This window comes from Oryctolagus cuniculus, chromosome 7 (genome assembly GCF_051225735.1).
Source record: "Oryctolagus cuniculus isolate XC-2025 breed Fujian yellow rabbit chromosome 7, ASM5122573v1, whole genome shotgun sequence".
In the NCBI taxonomy this organism is placed as follows: Eukaryota; Metazoa; Chordata; class Mammalia; order Lagomorpha; family Leporidae; genus Oryctolagus; species Oryctolagus cuniculus.
Window position 1 is genome coordinate 9,288,438 of NC_142873.1, and position 15,459 is coordinate 9,303,896.

The 15,459-nt window shown below is 55.2% G+C and overlaps 1 protein-coding gene across 2 annotated transcripts in view; it reads left to right on the top strand.

Annotated features, from left to right (window-relative positions):
- The window catches only part of LOC100349411 (protein FAM163A), an 80,721-nt gene that overhangs the window by 29,873 nt on the left and 35,389 nt on the right, over positions 1 to 15,459 (top strand). The window lies entirely within an intron of this gene.

Below are 15,459 nucleotides of genomic sequence, written 5' to 3' on the forward strand. Positions count from 1 at the left end.
GGGGAATGACCAGAAAAGGACGAGAGTAGGACTTGCTGTGCAGAGCTCCGTCGGCGCCTTCTCCCTGGCTGGGACTTCCTTGTGAGTTAGGCTCCTGTCCTGGGTGCTGCAAGGGAGACGTCCTTACCCACGGAGAATTCCTATCAAGACGTCCCTTTCCCTTAGAAAAGGCTGACTCCTATTCTGCCTTGGAATCTCTCCTGTAGGAGTGTCCGCTACTTCTGCAAACAAGCAGTTCAAAACAGTCGTTATGGGCCGGCGCCGCGGCTCACTAGGCTAATCCTCCGCCTTGCGGCACCGGCACACCGGGTTCTAGTCCCGGTCGGGGCGCCAGATTCTGTCCCGGTTGCCCCTCTTCCAGGCCAGCTCTCTGCTGTGGCCAGGGAGTGCAGTGGAGGATGGCCCAGGTGCTTGGGCCCTGCACCCCATGGGAGACCAGGAGAAGCACCTGGCTCCTGCCATCGGATCAGCGCGATGCGCCGGCCGCAGCGCACCAGCCACGGCAGCCATTGGAGGGTGAACCAACAGCAAAGGAAGACCTTTCTCTCTGTCTCTCTCTCTCTCACTGTCCACTCTGCCTGTCAAAAAAAAAAAAAAAAGTTATTATGCAAAGCAGGTGTATCTGGAGCCAGCACCTCCTGGTCTCCTACAGCGGCTTCCACGGGACGAGAATACAAACCAACTTTGGGACTCAAGGCCACCGGTGCCACTGAAAGAATTGTGAGAACCGAGCAGTGGGGCCGGAAGCTCCGGACTGGCTAATTCCGACCTTTGAGAGATGAAGGCAGTTGGGTTGGACCCTTTTGCTCCTCTCCCGCTCTAAGCGTTTGTCAGCAAATGCCTGAGGAGAGCTGACTTCTGAGAAAGGGCCTGGGCTACTTTGGAGAACTGTGTCAGCCCTGTGTAGCAAGTCCCATTTCACAGATGTGGAAACTGAGGGCCAGACCGCCCCCCCACACACACACACAATGGCAGTAAAATACAAATGCTTGAACTCGAGCAGTGGCTGCAAGGCAAACGGCTTCTCTTGGCTAAGCAGAGGTCTTTTCAGAGGGGCTCAGCCAGGGGTGGAGGAGTCCGTAGACTCCCACTTGACCCTCAGCTGCTTGCTGTCTGCTGGCTAGTCCCATCCCATTGGGATTGCGGAACTGCCTTTTAACAGTATTTCTAAAAGAGTCTTTCCTCTCTCTCTCCCCCCCTCCCCCCTCCCCCTCCCCCTCTTCTCTCCCCCTCTCTCCCCCTCACCCTCTTCTCTCTCCCCCCTGCCTCCCTCCCTCCCCCTCTTCTCTTTCCCCCTCCCCCTCTTCTCTTTCCCCCTCCCCCTCTCTCTCCCCCTCCCTCCTCTCTTCCCCCTCCCTCCTCTCCCCCCCCACAGAGCTCTGCATTTTATTTAGTAAGTCGCAATAGTTCTCTGTCGAAACAGAAACCTGAACCAGTCAAATCATCTTTCTGTGGCTCAAAAATAAACAAGATTCACAGAAGGAGCCAGCGGCACTGTAGGAACCAGAGCTGGTGGGGGACCCCGTGTGGGTGGGGCTGACCCCCGACCAGGGAAGCACCAGCGACAGGACCCCATTGGGTCTCCTAACACCTGAACAGGGGGGTGGGGACGACGGGGGGTGCAAAGTAAGCGTAGAGCCATTTTGAGGAAAGGAGGCACTGAACCCCAGTGGGCAATGGGCCTTGTTTGTACCAGTCAGGTACCCAGCCCTATGGTAGCACCGAGACTCAGATCCAGGGACTCCCCAGGGTCCTGGGCACGCCAGGATGGCTGAGGGTTCTGGTACTGCTCCAGAACCACCGCCTCCTTGGTGGGTGGGCTCCCATGTAGTTGGAGATGGGCTTTGGGCACACAGGAAGGGTGCATATCTGGGCCCCACACACATCTGTGCAAGCTGAGGCAGGTCCCTTCAGCTCCCTGTGCCCCGGCTGCCCCGGCTGTAAAATACGGTTCATGATCATCCTTATGCCACTATGCAAATTATATGAATCAGTGCATGATAGGCGTTTTTATCTAAAATAGCGCCTGTGTCCTAAGAAGGAACCGATCTGTGTGAGCCGTGACTGTTGCTTTGTCAGCACCTGCCTCTTAAGGAATTGCAAGGATCACAGGATTTCAGAATGCGTAGATCTCACCTCAGGTGTTCCCAGAGTTTAAACGCAGCCCTCAGCTTATAGCAAGCGTCTTCCCCACCTTCCTTCCTCCCTCCAGTGACCACAGCGGTCGCTGGTGCAAACCCTCCAGTCAGGGGGTCCATGTTCTTGCCTGGGAGACACAGGGCACCGTGCCCACCTACCGTGCCCGGGAGCCCACACATGGTGCAGCATCGCTGACCCCAGAGACAGAAGCCCTTGACGCTGGGCCCAGGGTCCGCCCAGCCAGAGCGGGGCCCCGACACCTCGGAATGGGCCCCAGCAAGTACTTTCGCGAAGCTTCGGGCAGGAGTCCCAGCTGTGAGGCCTCTCCCCTGGCCCTGCAGGGGCACCCAGGGTCTCTGGGGCACCCTTGCCGCCCTGCGCTCCCTCTGGCCCGTGCCGGCGGGGAGAGGGGCTGCGCCCATTCAGCCCTGTACTTCCCGAAAACGGCTCCCAGCCGGCCACAGCCGTCCCCAGGGTCTGCACATTTGTTATCTGTCGCCTCTCATCCCGCGCCTGGCTGCCCGCCCGCCGGGGACTCCATTCTGCCCAGAATGTTCCCCGAGGACAGCCCAGCCCTTAAGAAAAAGGCTTCCTTTTTTCCCAAGCTCCTGTCTCAGATCTCGTGAGACCCTCCAGCTTGGACCCGCCAGAGCCTGCCCCGGGCCCTGGCGCCCCCACCCCTGCCCACCGGGGCACAGCCGCGGGCTTCCAGGATCCTCTGCAGAAGCCTGGGAGGGGCCAAACACGGGGTCCCTTCTCCAGGGCGTGGCCCTGTGCCCCCCCCCCCCCACAGAACCAGCAATCACAGCGTCCCGAGGTGTGGGGGCCTCAGACCTGTTTACTGCAGTGGAAAGCCCAATGCTAATAAGCATTTTTGAGTCTACAGCTCAGTAGTGTTGAGAACATTCATTGCTGGGCCCCACAGCTTACTCACCTTGTAAAACACACGCGCTACACCTGCTAACGCGCAACCCAGCTCCTCTACCTGTCTCCGGAGCCACCGCCCGTCCTGCCCTGTTCATGGCTGCGGATCCTTCATCCCTTGGCTCATCCTTCTGTGAATGGATCATTTACTGATGAAGTCCCAGCTTCATCCACCTTAGCAGACTGAGACTTCCTTCTTTTCTAAGGATGCGTAGTACTCCATTTTCTGTTGTAACTAAACACCTGCAGCTGGGACTTTTGGGGGAGGGGAAGAGGTTAAATTAACTCACAGTTTTGGAGACTGTAAGTCCAAATTGAGGCAGCCCTTGGATGGCCTCTGTCCAGAGTGTGGTGGTACCAGCATGTATGGCAGGGAGAGATCACTCCCTGAGACAGGAAGCCAGAGGTAGGCAGGTGTCAGGCTCGCTCGCCTGCTACCCCACTCTCTGGAAAACCCCCTCATCCTGTGAGATCAGCAGTAACACTATCCAAGGGCCGCGCCCCCCATAACCGACCACCTCTTAACGACGTGGGCAATGCATATGCCAACTTTTTTTTTTTTTTGACAGGCAGAGTGGACAGTGAGAGACAGAGACAGAGAGAAAGGTCTTCCTTTTGCCATTGGTTCACCCTCCAATGGCCGCCATGGCCGGCGCGCCGCAGCCGGCGCACCGCGCTGATCCGATGGCAGGAGCCAGGTACTTATCCTGGTCTCCCATGGGGCGCAGGGTCCAAGCACTTGGGCCATCCTCCACTGCACTCCCGGGCCACAGCAGAGAGCTGGCCTGGAAGAGGGGCAACTGGGACAGAATCCGGCGCCCCAACCAGGACTAGAACCCGGTGTGCCGGCGCCACAAGGCGGAGGATTAGCCTAGTGAGCTGTGGCGCCGGCCTATGCCAACTTTTGATCCAGATTCTTGCCTCCCGACGAGCTAGACACGCTAGACTGGTGTCGTGTGCAAACAGGAACAGAGTTCATTTCCCAGTGAGGGAATGAGCGTGCATACGCGTGTGTGTGGGCCGTCCCACAGAAATAGCCCACGTAGAGCTGCCCACAAATGAGAGGAAGAGCAAAGCACCAGGAGAGTACCTGTAATTGGGATGATCCATCGCGGTGGAGACAGAAAACAAGTGGCACCTGTGCCCACCATGTGTGGGCACATGTAGGTGGGCACGGCGGCCATGAGTGCTCTCGCCCAACTGCTACCTCTCTTTATAAGGAAGGGGGCGGTACCCCAATTGGACACGCAGATGGGCAGAGTCTTAGCAGGCACCCTGGTCCCGCATGTAACAGGTGCATCCTGGGAAGGTGGCCGTATCAAACCCATAGTTAAAGAGAGAGCGTCACATTGCATGGTACATGAATTGTAGTTCGCCTAAACTCTAACTGCCTGGTTATACCACATCATTAATACCGCCGTGGTGGAGGCCACGTCTCCAACATCTGAACCCTTGGGGACAACCCATAGCAGTTGACTAGCATTTTATTCATCTGCTTACCTGTTGATGGACGTGGGGTTGATACCGCAGAAGTCTTAAGCCCTCCTGTTGCATCTGATCACCCACATCAAGACCACGCAGCCAGTAAATGGACACCTATGTGTTCAGGATTTTACAATCACCTCCTGGCTCCTGGCGTTGGCGTTTTGGGAGCTCTGGTCTGACCTGACCTCAGGATGTCCAGGGGCCGCAGAGGCCAGTGATGGAGCCAGCCTGGTCCTTATTGATGACTATGTGTGTGTCAGAACATCTAGCTTTGGCTTTGGGGTGGCCGCATGCCTTCTGTGTATGGATGCCGGATGTTTTAGAAGATTAGGGTTTCACGGTCAACTTGTTTCGGTGGATTGTTTGTTTCTTTTTTAAAGACTTAGAGGTGTGTACTAATTAAACACGTGACATCTAAGTGTGTTTCAGAATCATTAGTGAAAGGCAGAAATGACACAAGGCTCATTATACTGTTCTCTTTACTATTGTGTTTGTAATTTTAGAGAACAAAAGTTTCTATTCTTAAAATTATTCTGGGGGCTGGCATTGTGGCATGGTGGGTCAAGACACTACCTGCAAAGCTGGCATCCCATATGGGAGCTGGTTCGAGTCCCAGCTGCTCCGCTTCTGATCCAACTCCCTGCTAATGCTCCTGGGAAAGCAGTGGAAGATGGCCCAAGTGCTTGCGCCCCTGCACCCACGTGGGAGACCTTGAAGAAGCTCCTGGCTCCTGGCTTCAGCCCGGCTCAGCCCTGACAGTTGTGGCCATTTGGGAAGTGAACCAGCAGATGGAAGACCTCTCTCGCGCGCGCTCCCTCTCTCTCTCTCACTCTGCCTTCAAATAAAGAAAGAAAATATTTTCAGCAAACACTATTCTCACACTGCCTCCCACTCTTTGGGAACTCAGCAGACTGTTTCTGAGATGGCAGTAGTCTGGGGCTGTCGTCCACAGAAGATTCTGGAGAATAAAGTCCCACGGCCAGCATTGTACAGTCCGTACCCAGGAAAAGTCCCGCGAGATGTGGGACGAGGCCAGCAAACAGGCATGAAGCCGCGCCACAGAGCTGTCCTGCATGTCACACGTGGCGGGCTCGGCTTCTGCACCAGGGAAATGTCCTGCCGGACGATCCTGGTTAGCAGCCAGGAGCCACTAATGTGGAATCCACCTGGCGTGGAGTCCACCTGGCGTGGAGTCCACCTGGCGTGGAATCGTCTCTGGTGGCAACATGAAGTTTGCTTAGGTATTCCTTGCTCACCCCGTATTCCTGTCTTTAACCCCCCACCTCCAGCCAACACTGACCATGATGGAGTTTGTCACCGCAGTACCTCCGATCCGATCACTCAAATCCATGGTCATGGCCAGTGCCCTCGTCCCAGCCGCTGTCCTCTTACCCAGGTCACTGCGGTCCCTCCTCACTGTTCTGTCTCAGCAGCTCCCCTTCTCTCTGCTTCCCTGCCAGCCTCCCAAGCCTGTCACTCATCACGAAATCCCGGAGGCCTTCCCGCTGGCTGCAAGAGGAAGTCCGAGCTCCAACAGTGTCAGAGTCCTTGGGGAGCTGGTCTGGCTCTGCCTGCTCCTCCGTCTTTCTAACCCCTACCCTTCTCTTGCCCTGGGCCCCAGCCACCCTGAAATTCTCTCAGTTCCTCAAACCATTCCCGTCCTCATTTCCAGGCCACTGCACAAGCACTCTCTCCCTCCCCCACCCCTTGGCCTGCAGAAGTCCTATCCTCCGGCACAGGTGGTGTTCGGTCCGCACTCACCCGGAAATGCCCGCGCCCCAGCACGCAGCCCCACTTATTGTAAGAGTTCACTGCACACTCTTGAACTCACAGACTACATTTGATTTTCAAGAGCGGAAAAAAGAGAGAAATTCAGATTGCGATAAACAGATCCCAGTATCCTAGCTATTCCTATCCTAAGTCATCCCGCATGTAGCCGGGGCCCCATTACCACTGAAGTTCTCCGGGTGCTGCCCTCTGCTGGCAGGGCCTGCTCATCGCAGGGTAGCCGCGTCTCACCCTACTCATCACTACTACAGTGCGCTCTGGACACCCCCTCTTTGGTCCAAGGAACTTCCCGGCGGTCCCTCAGCTCCAGCCAGAGTGCAGGCTCCAAGACATGGCGTCCCCTCCCCTCTGCTGGCAGCCGTGTCAGCCCTGCACCCAGGGCTCACCCAGGGCTGGGTGCCGGCCTGCCCTCCAGATGCATGCACTCCGTCAGCTTTAGCTCTGGTCTCTGGGCCTCACTGCACGCGTGCTGCTGTCACTCTTGTGCTGTGCTGCCCTTGCGCCCTGGTTTCGTCTCTGCAGGGTCCCTCTGGCCTCTCCTCCCGCCCCAGGCTCCCCCACCTTCAGGGCCCTGTACCCTCACGGCCCCGTCTTCTAGAATCTTCTATCTGTCGTCCCCCCCCCCCCGCCGCCCTGTCCCCATGCCCTTTGCTTCTGTCTGCACCGTGCTGGCTTCTCCACCCCCTGGGGGATTGCTCCTGACCCCCATGGTAAGTTAGCACCCCTCTCCCCAGCAGAGTAGCACCACCGCCCCTGAGTCGTCACGGCTGTCTCCTCGCACACTCCTAACTCCACCAGTCAGCACACAGCAGTCTGGCCAGCCCCGCCCTCCCACCCCCTGCCATGTAGTCATGCGTCCTGACGCCCACACCACCTTCCCAGCTGTGCCAAATGATCCCTCAGAGTGGACAGATCAGGCCACAGTCTGCAGCCCAAACACCTGTCGTGATATGTCTTTCTCTGTATCATTCGAAAGGCAGAGTTCCAGAGAGAGGTCTTCCAAGCATCAGTTCACTCCTTCAAATGGTCGCAATGGCCAAGGCTGGGCCAGGCCGAGGCCAGGAGCCTCTTCCGGGTCTTCCACGTGTGTGCAGGGGCCCAAGGACTTGGGCCACTCCTACTGCTTTCCCAGGCCATAGAGGAGAGCTGGATCAGAAGTGGAGCAGCCGGGACTTGAACCAGCGCCCATATGGGATGCCGGCACTGCAGGCAGAGGATTAACCTACTGCACCACAGCGTCGGCCCCCAGAAACCTGAAACACTTTAAGTTAGGCTAAGGTTCAGCTGCATATAACAACTCAAACAAACCTAGAAACCGAAAACCCTTTTTAATGTTAGGCTAAGGTTCAGCTGGATATAACGACTCAAACAAACGGCTTAAACAAGATAGAAATCTGTTTCTCCCTCACTTAAAAAAAGAACTATGGCTGTGGCCTTGGCTCCGCGCTCCACGGCAGGGCTGATAAAGCAGCTCCACGGTGTCCTGGCTTCTGTCTCAGCTCCTAGAACACGGTGCTCTCCATCATTAACATCACCTCGTGGCTCAAGGTGGCTGCTAGAACTCTCGCCATCACATCCTAACACGGACCAGAAGGAAAAGCGGACGGGTCCAAAGGGGGCCTCTTTGAAGCCGACTTCTCAAGAGACCAAGCTAAAGCCAGGAGCCGGGAACTCCATCTGGATCTCCGACACGGGTAGCGGGAACCCAAGTCCTATGGCCGTGCCCCTGTCCTTCCCGGACACATTAGCAAGCAGCTGGATCAAAATCAACGGAGTGGCCTGGACTCTGGCTGTCACTCCAGCATGGAACACGGGTGTTCCCAAGCTGTGGCTTAACTGTAGCTCTGCCACAACACCTGCCCCTGCACTACCATTTCGCAAGTTGTTGCCACTCGGAAAAACCGGGTGATGGGTGTGTGGGGTCTCTCTGTGTTGTTTATAACGGCAGGTAAATCCGCAACTATCTCAAAACGAAAATCAAGGTAACAAAGACAAAATCAAGGCTCTTTGATGAGGAAGGGAGATGTCATGAGCAACCAGAAGCCTCTGCTGTCAGCCTGTGTCGCGGAACTGCTAGCGCCCCGGGTCGTAGCGTTCCCCAGCCTTTGTGATTAGCAGTAAGGGCCCCCGCCAAGCAGCCCACCCCTTGCCAGGTGTGATTGGCACTAATGCACGGGCATCTGGACTAACGGGTGGGCCCCGGAGCTGGGGCCAGGATTTGTGAAGCGTTTATGTGGTCCTGAAGTCTGTATCTTGAAGAAGCAGCCCTGTTCTCGGGGCATTGCCCACCTACCCAGGGATGGAAATGGCCTGTGTCTAACAGGGCAAAGAGGGGCACGCTGTAGGCTTCCCCAGTGCTGCGGTGTGCACAGTGGGGACAGGAGGTACTGCGCGTAGTTTACAATGACCATGCAAGAATCCCGTCCTGTCCTGTCACAGCTCCATCCCTCTAGCGCAAGCTGGCACCAGCTACTGCCTCCTCAGCCCGGGCATCTGTGCTGAGCTCGCCTGCTTTTGTAAAGTAGCAGAGCTGCACCCTGGAGAAGGGGTGCCTGGAGAGGGGGAGCCAGGGGGTGGGGGTGCAAAGATTCAAGAACAACCACGGGGCCGGCGCCGCAGTTCAATAGGTTAATCCTCCGCCTAGTGGCACCAGCACACCGGGTTCTAGTCCCGGTCGGGGCGCCGGATTCTGTCCCGGTTGCCCCTCTTCCAGGCCAGCTCTCTGCTGTGGCCCGGGAGTGCAGTGGAGGATGGCCCAAGTGCTTGGGCCCTGCATCCCATGGGAGACCAGGATAAGCACCTGGCTCCTGCCTTCGGATCAGTGCACTGCGCCAGCCGCGGCGGCCATTGGAGGGTGAACCAACGGCAAAGGAAGACCTTTCTCTCTGTCTCACTATCCACTCTGCCTGTAAAAAAAAAAAAAAAAAAAAAAAAAGAGCAACTGCGACAGGGGCCCGCGGAACAGATCCTGGTGTTCCTGGCTCTGAGCCCGTGGGCTCCCAGCGGGGCTTGGGTCTCCCCGAGTCCCTGAACTTAAAGGCAGAGTTCCGTGTGGTTTTCTCCTGAAATGCATCCACGGCTTACCCCAGATTCTCCAAAGGCGTGCGTCAGCCCCCAGAGCTGCGGATAACAGCCGGTGGGTGACAGAGACAGGGACTGGAGGTGGGGGAGGCAGGTCAGCGGCTGAGCCCTGCAGGGAACGGGCCACAGTGGGAAAGCTCGGGGGGGGGGGGGGGACTGAGCTTTGACTGGGGGTGGAGCTGGCGCAGGCCACGCCAATCCCGGTTCCTGTGGGGCTGGAGGTCCAGACCTGCCCTCAGCCCAGGTGGAAGTCACGGCCAAGGCTGCCGGGACAGAGACCTTGCCCCAGAGCAGCCCTCCTCTGTGGCGACTCCTCCTGACCCAGTCCTTTCTCTTAGCTTAACGACCTTTCAAGCTCGGGGGTGGGGGGACCTCCCCCAGGGCCTCCAGGTTTGTCCCATGGATCAGCGTCCCCCTGGGCACACTCACAACTGCGGCTGGGGAGTCCTGCCTGCCTGCCCACAGCTGCAGCGCCAGGTGTGGCCAGACCCAGGGCAGGCGCTGTGCTCATGGACATGACTGATTGTGATCTTTTTTTTTAATTTTTATTTATTTATTTGAGAGGCAGAGTTAGAGAGAGAGAGAGAGAGAGAGAGAGAGAGAGAGAGAGGTCTTCCATCCTCTGGTACATTCCCCAAATGGCTGCAACAGCTGGGGCTGGACCAGGCTGAAGCCAGGAGCTCCCTCTGGGTCTCCCCCATGGGGACATGGGCCTAGGCACTCAGGCCATCCTCTGCTGCTTTCCCAGGCGCATTAGCAGGGAGCTGGATTGGAAGTGGAACAGCAGGGACAGGAACCGGTGCCCATATGGGACGCCGGCACTGCAGGCAGAGGCTTAGCCCACTAGATCACAGCACGGGCCCCGAATTTCAGCTTTCCTAAATTACGGAAATAGAAGGAATTTATTCACTTATTAGTCCTTATGTGTGTGTCGAGGTAGTTACATCTATGAGGAATTTAACTGAAAACATATTTGGTCAATGGTAACTATTTGAATACTTAAAAGCAACTCCCTTAGCTTTAGGGACCTCATAGACCAGCTCCCCTGTTGTGGTCTTTAGTCTCGCAGGGAAGAGCAGGAGGAAGACAGGCTGAGCTCGGGAAGGCGGCCACTAGGCCAAGGCCAAGCCCGGCAGCACCCACAGGACGCCCCCGGAGCCCTTGGCAGGAGGAATTTATTCTCATTAAGTTCCCGCCGTGAATCAAAGCGGATGAGGCAGGTGAGCGGATCAGATGGAGGAGGGCACGCGGGAGATGGCGAACATCGGAAGGCCAGGGGCCCACGCTGAATCTGGGGTCTGCTCAGACAGCTGGCAGGTGCAAAGGACCCACGGTGGGCCGGGAAGGGCGGTGTAAGTCACAGGCAGGGGTCCCACGACGGGGAAGCCGCCTGCACCTTCCCTGGCCTGACCCGCTCGCTCCGGGAGGGGGTGTGTCTGCCCCACGGAGCTCCTTCATTTCTTCCAGGCTGATGGCCCTGCTCGGTGGCCGTGTGACTGTGAAACGGCCCCCAGGAGTCAGCGCTGATGGTGTGCGCTCCACGGGTTTGCAGTGCGTGGAAGCGAGGCTCACATAACATGGAAGTGACCATCTGACTGAGGTGTACGGTCCAGCGGCGTTTATTCATATCATTGTACAACACTGCTTCTATCTGGTCCCACCTTTTTTTTAAGATTTTATTTTTTATTTATTTGAGAAACAGAGTTACAGAAAGAGGGAAAGACAGAGAGATCATCCATCCTCTGGTTCACTCCCCAAATGACCCCAACAGCTGGGGTTGGGCCAATCCAAAGCCAGGAGCTGGGAGCTTCCTCTGGTTCTCCCACCACTTGGGCCATCTTCCACTGCTTTCCCAGGCACGTTAGCAGGGGGTTGGATCAGAAGTGGAGCAGCCAGGACTCAAACCTGCAGGTGATGGCTTAACCCACTGCACCACAACATAGGCCCCTCGTCCCACATTTTCGTCACTCCAAAATGAAACCCCAAACCTATTAAGCAGTTCTTCCCAGTCTTCATGCTATCGTCATGGGTTTTCCCATTCTGGAAACTTCTCTCAGTGGAATCGTATATGTGGATTTCCTTCCATATGTTTTTAACTGCTTTGTCTCCCTTATATGGCTACATGCATACGTTTGATTGATATTCTGATGCTACAGGGCGGCCACAGGAAATGATAGAGTACATAGAATACTGTGCATGGGTACATAGTCACTGGTAATGTTTCTTTCCCACACATACTGAGCTGTGTGCGGTCTGGCAAGGGTTAACACCATCACTTGGGGCTAACAAGCAGGAACCCAAGCAGATAGTAACGTCACAGGCAAATGGATAATGACTGCATTCTGTTCCCAGGACAAGTTTCTCTCTCTCTCTCTCTCTCTCTTTTTTTTTTTTTTTTTTCTCCTTTCTGACCCTGGGAAGGCCTCTACCACAATGCAGTATTTGTCTTTTGGGGTCTGGCTTATTTCACTAAGCAGAATGTCAGGATTTATCCTTTTTTACGGTTGAGTACTATTTCATCAAGTATATATTCCACATCTTCGTAATCCAGGCATCAGTTGGTGGACATCTAGGTTGGTTCCATTTGTGAGCTACTGTGTGGACACAGGCGTGCAGGTAACTCCTTCATGTGCTGATTTCATTTCCTTTGGGTATTTTCCCAGGAGTGGGATGGCTGCAGCATATAGAAGATTTATTTCTAGCTTTCTGAGGGATCTACCTGCTAACTACTCTTTTGGCTTTGGTTGCTAAGACTCTCAGAGTTAAATTTGCAGCCCGTGCCCAGCGATTGTTGCACCAACCTTACGATTGGCAGTGTGTCACTGTACCACCCCCACCCCCTGCTTTTTCCAGGGTGGGAGTTTGGTGCAGTGTTAATTCATGGCGTGGTATGCCGGAATCCTGTACAGAGAGCCTGGTTCAAGGTCTAGCTCCTTTGCTTCTGATCCAGCTTCCGGCTATTGAGCCCCCTGGGAGGCAGCAGGTGCTGGATCAAGTACTTGGGCCCCTGCCACCCACTTGGGAGACCCAGATGGACTTCCCCGCTCCTGGCTTCAGCCTGGCCCAGCCCTGGCCATTGTGGCCATTTGGGGAGTGAATCAGTGAATGGAAGAGCTCTGTCTCTCCCTCTCTCTAAATTTGCCTTTCAGGTAAACAAATCTGAAATAAACATTTGAAACATTTTAAACTGGCAATAGTTTGTGAGGGGTAAGACTGAATCAGGGTCTTGGTAGCAGGAGCAGAAAGGGTGAATTTGAGCATTTGGGAGAAGGGTTAACCCAGGCAGGGAGAGGGAGCGAGAACAGAATGAGTCGGAATGAATGGGCTGAGCAGCAGGGTCGGGCCTTTGAGGCTAAAGCACCCCCTGGAGAGCCCAAGTGCCCACCCCGCCCACCGCCCTGGCCCATCCAAGTTCTCCCTGGTGATTCAGTGGGGACAGGGGAGGTTGAGGACTGTGGATGGCTCTTAGCTGGCACAGAGAGCCGCTTCCTCCCGGAGGCCTTGGAAACCCCTAGGGGACGGGCCGGCACTGCGGTGCAGCACATAAAGCCACAGCCTGAGGCACCAGCATCCCATATGGGCGCCCGTTAGAGTCCCGGCTGCTCCACTTCTGATCCAGCTCCCTGCTAATGTGCCTGGGAAAGCAGCAGACGATGGCCCAAGTGCTTGGGCCCCTGCATCCACGTAGGAGACCTGGAAGAAGCTCCTGGCTCCGGCCTGGCCCAACCACAGCCTTTGTGGCCATCTGGGGATTGAACCAGAGGGTTGAAGATCGATCGATCGATTGTTCTTTCTCTCTCTCTCTCTCTCTTTCTCTCTCTCTTTCTCTCTCTTTCTCTCTCTCTTTCTCTCTCTTTCTCTCTCTCTTTCTCTCTCTCTCTCTCTGCCTTTCAAATAAATAAGTCTTAAAAAAAAACACACACACCGCAGTGGGACCTGGTTAGTGAGTCTCAGAGGAGGAGCCCAGGCAGTGACCAGGGGACGGCTCCGAGTAGATTACAGTGCTCAATGCTGCAGTGTAAGGAGATGTCTGGGGGTCCATTTTCAACACAGAATGGAAAATTACTGTCAGCTGACTTGCAGATGTAGCAAAACTCGCTAGGCAAGCAGGAGGTCATGGAGCAGCCAACTCACAGTGGAAACTAAAATACGGAGAAGGAAGGAGGAGGGGAACCATGTAACTCAGGTGACCTCTGGAAGGACTATACACCCATGTACTCGGCCAGTGTGGAACTGGGGCGGGACCTGCGAGCTAGGACATCAATTGCTTGCTGTCGCTACTCCAAGCATCCCTGCTCATCAGACGCCCGATCTCGCAAGGCTGGTAATAAAGTCCAGGCCCATCTCTGGAATGGATTTCCCACATCCAGAGAACGTGTTCTTGCCTTCTGGACGTTTGAGACTCAAATGCAAATCCTAACAAGCACTCCTACTTCCTGCTTCTTCGCTCCCATTGGCTCCTGCTGTCCGACTGTAGATAAACAGATTCATGCTGTTTTCAAGTGCAGACCTCAAGGCCTCTGTGACAAGTGGCATTTTAACCCTGGCTACGGTGAATGGCTACATGACGGATATGTGGCCGTGACCTTGTCAGGCCTTGCCTCACCACCTGCTGAAGTACTTACTTCAGACTCTGAAGAGTGTGCTGGCCATGACCCAGAGTGTATGACTACTGGCTGCATCCCTGGAGCATGGCCCAGAGGTTGGGGCCAGGCAGTGAGTACTGTGACAAAGCATGGCACCTGTACACGGGAGGCACTTCTCGATGAGCCACAGGACTGCGCTATCGGTCTCAAAGACTACCACAGTCAGTGGGAGAGGACATCTGTACACTCACAGTCTCACTTCTGTTTGGAAAGGAAAAATTCTTTACGATTTGATTATGCCCTGTTGCAGGCACATTAAGGAACTGCTGATCTTGGCTCCCAGGTACGAAGTGGAACATTCTGAATGTAAAAACTACTGTGGACATGAAGCAGTGTTATTTGCCAAGGGTCATCATCCAGATGGCTTAATCAGTTAGCTCTAAGAAGTTAGATAAATAATAAAGCCAGATGCCTCATGGGTGCTCTTCCTTGCGTGGCCATTAGTTACTACTGGAGTGGTGACGATGCAGCACCACGTCCGTGGCTCTCCAAGCGGGGTGCCCAGGTCAGCACCACCTGGCCCCTGTTAGAAGGGTATGTTATCGGCCCTACTCACTCCTGCCGGAGTCTGCAGAGAGACCTGCAGGCGGCGAGATTACTGTACAGGTGCTTGCCCCAAAGGGACTTGCAAGAACCGCCTTCGCGGTTTCTTGTTTTGGCCTGAAACACTTCATTCTCCATGCCAAAATAATAGTTGAGATTCTTGATGCTGGTTAAACTTTTAACAGTGTCTAGTTATACAAGCTAACTTCTGTTGTATTCCCAGACTTGTGCCAAAGAAGTTCTTGGCATCTTGGTGACGGGACAGAGGGGATTTGTCAGCCCCCATAGGCAGCAAGAACCTAGGAAGCTACAGTGTTTAGATGCCTGGAGGTCTCAGAAGAACAGCATCCAGGCGCTGCATGAAGGCCTCTGGGGAGCCAGTGCCAAAAAATGTAAATGGCTTTCTTTTAAAGATTTACTTATTTATTTATTTGAAAGGCAGAGTTACAGAGAAGCAGAGGCAGAGAGAGAGAAAGGGAGAGAGAGAAGTCTTCCAACCACTGGTTCACTCCCCAGTTGGCTTCAACAGCCGGAGCTGTGCCAATCCAAAGCCAGGAGCTTCTTCTGGGTCTCCCACGCAGGTGCAGGGGCCCAAGGACTTGAGCCATCTTCCACTGCTTTCCCAGGCCATAACAGGGAGCTGGGTCAGAAATGGAGCAGCAGGGACTTGAACTGGCGTCCATATGGGATACCGGCACTGCAGATGGCAGCTTTACCCGCTACACCACAGTGCCAGCCCCCAAGATGGCTTTTAAAACCAGTAGTTCAATAGAGACAGAAAGCAGATTAGTGGCAGCCAGGGCCTGGGTGGGAAGGAGTCACTCCTTTGCTGGTACCAGATTTCTTTCCTCCA